Here is a 3,467-nt window from a genome sequence, read left to right as displayed (position 1 = left end):
ATATATATATATACTTACATACATACATACATACATACATACATACATACATACATACATACATATATATGTTTCACCAAAACGAGAATTATAATTGTCACTAAATGTGACTAGGGTGTTAGAAACTCCTACATTGCTAGTAATAAGAGCTAAATGTTCTAATGTTGTAGTCAACGTACATAAATGTAAACATATAAACTAACAGGGATCTTAATCAGCTCTAGTCACATTTAGTGACAATTATAGTTCCCCTTTTTCGTGAAACATTGCAAACTGCTTTTTATATTAATTTCATGTATACACATTAGCAAATCGTTATATCAACCATTAATTTGGATGACGAAAACATATATACTAATAGAGAAGCAAGTCCAAAAAGAGCCGAACTTTCGAGACAATCTTAATTGATGAAGCAACGGAAATTGCCGAAACTGACGTTAGTATTAAGAAATCTCAATCGGCATATGTTTACATTTATGTGCGTTGATTGCAACATTAGAGAATTTTAGATCTTACTTCTAGCAATATAGGTATGTAGGTATTTCTATCACCCTAATCACATTTAGTGACAATTTTCTGTTGAAGAGCGTAGGCAAGAACGAGGTTATGTAGATAAATAGTATTTGCAGCTGTGTATGGCTGTAATATGTCATTGTCAGAAGTACTTCTAAATGAGAACTTCCTCGTAAACAATATTTTTTGTGATATATTTGCCGTTTGGTACATCACGGTATCACGGTATCGACCAGATTATCAGATGTTGTTATACATCTCTGGTCACAATGCGCTTTGCATCGTTTAACTTTTCGAATGACGCCACCCTCCTGGTTAGGTGAGCAGGCCAACATTCTCCCTATTTACAGTTGAGTGAACTGGAACAACGTGAAATGAAATGTTTTACTCAAGATCACAACGCACCGCCCGATCCGGAAATCGAAGCTACATTCCAGCAATTGTAAGTGCAACACTCTAACCACTAGGCCACGCGCCTTCACGTTGTTGCCATATACATATATTCAAACGTAGAAAGCCTGTGGACCTTCTGGATAAATTCATGTATGAATACTGGTTATGGTGAATATAAAACAATCTTCTCAAATGTTTACCCTTATGATTTATTACCATGGTTATGGCTAAATAAATAGGAAATTATTGTACAATTAATGTGCGAATGGTAACTTCCCCGACTGAAGAAAGAGTGAGTCATGGAATAAACAGTTTTTCTGTGAAATGGGGCTTCGGTTATAATTTTACCTTGATGATTTTTGCTTGAATGTCCTAAATAACTAAACGTGTACCATTACATATGCCATTAGCTTAGTCAATTCTAAGGAGAATGATTATAACATTAGTCTTTAGTTTTAATATGTGCAATAGCAAGCCTGAAACAGTTAGTAAGCTTAAGTACATAGTAGTGAATTCTGAAAGATCATCCTGGCGTGAACAATGATCATGTCTAAACAGAACTTTTTCGTCTCCTGGAAATAGTCTTAGTATTTTCTCACTGATGCTATCAGTACCAAGTTTTGATGCTAAAGCAGCAATTTTGGGGAATTTTTCTTGTTTTGCAATGACATTTCTATTAAAAACTGTGGAAATGAAGTCATTGAAATCATGAACAATATTACATCCCTGGGGTATTATAATTTCACCACTTGCTTATTCTGCTTCATATATGATGCATGAACTTGTTTATTCTGATCTCCTGTGCATAGGATTGTAACTGCATGTTTTCTGTCAGTTGAAATTTTTCACTTATATTTAGCATCAAGAAATGTAAATCAAATGATTGACGTTTTTAAATATCATAAATTGGAAAAAACATATTTTCAATAAACGTAAATTTATATGCATTTCAGCTAATAATGAAACGAATATATTTATCTGTAACTCCCAAAGTGTTGTTTGTCTAGGGATCCTAGCAGGTTCGGTAGCCATCTAAATGCACCACTTTCGTATATACCCATGCATATATAGATATCTATGTATGCACGTTTTCTCCATATATAATAATAATAATAATAATAATAATAATAATAATAATAATAATACAGTTGTTTGATCTTAACCAGTTGAGCATGTCCCTTGGTGGCTGACGATATGTGCATCTCTGATCATGAGCAGAAGTAGTGGGGGAGCATCATAGCCATGTGTTGAGAGAAATTCTTTGGGGTTTGAATAATTCATCTTTGGAAACATGGGTGTTTTGCTCGACATCCTTAAACTAACCTTATTCAGGGACCTTTTGAGCGGGATGAGCTACTCGACCTGAAGAAAATTCTAACTGAGCCCCACCTGCAAGGTTATGCACTGTTTATGTTGATATGAGATCACCATGTCGCGCACATGTGGTTGTGATGCATGTGCCTGGTGTACCCTTATCAGACGGGTAGACATGATGGGTATATTGGGCTTTGTATATTTTACCCCAGTGTCACTTTGATGGCATGCACTGCTCTCTCACTCAATAATAATGATGATAATAATAATGATAATAATAATAATAATAATAATAATAATAATAACAATAACAATAACAATAATAATGAAAATGAAAAAATAATTTTTTTTAATTTTTGGAAGTAAAACGCTTTCAAGGAAATGAACTATGCATATGAGCAACGAAGCAATTGCAGTTTTAAATCCTATAAGCCTTAGTTTCCAAGAGAAAATATTATTTCAAATAAACGTACTCATTATTGTTATACTTTTAAAAATCTGAGCGGAAGCTTTAATAGAAATTACTGACTGGAACAATGCATTTCTTTACAAACATATTGACCTTTATTACTCTTTTCTAGGTTGATTAAACAATTTCTCTTGACTGTTATAAGTAATCCCTTTATACGTATATGCAAGTAAGCATACATACATACATGGCCGCTGAATCTGTTCGAAATAAAGCAAAACAATAATATCGCATTAAGGAGTCGCAGATTAATATCATCTTAGATATATTAGTTGTATAGTAAATGACGTTTAGTACCTACTGGGGCAGTAAGCCTTTTATTTTTTCTTATTATAACTAGTTTTCTATCACAAATGAAAAGAAAATTTTCGTTAAATGATTGTTTTCTTACACTTAAAAAGCATGCACGAAATGTGACGGCAAAAGTTGTAAATGTAAAACAAAGCTATAACAAAAATGAACAGACGTTAGAAAATATGATAATGATATAATGCAATGGCAGATAATTTCAGAAGAAGTATGTGGAATGTATAAACAGAAGATGAAGTGTGAGGGAAGTCTGCGTCTGCGCATAAACTGTTCTCCAGGACTGCGCCCGGCTTCGGATAATTTCAAACATCAATGCGCATGTACTAAAGGAAGTCGAGAGAGACGTATTTTAAGCAATGTAGCGAATAGCTTGATATATATATATATGTGTGTGTGTGTGTGTGTGTGTGTGTGTGTGTGTGTGTGTGTATGTATGTATATAGATAGATAGATACACACACACACACAC

This window comes from Octopus bimaculoides, chromosome 7 (genome assembly GCF_001194135.2).
Source record: "Octopus bimaculoides isolate UCB-OBI-ISO-001 chromosome 7, ASM119413v2, whole genome shotgun sequence".
Taxonomy (NCBI): domain Eukaryota; kingdom Metazoa; phylum Mollusca; class Cephalopoda; order Octopoda; family Octopodidae; genus Octopus; species Octopus bimaculoides.
Note: the sequence above shows the minus strand (reverse complement) of the source record.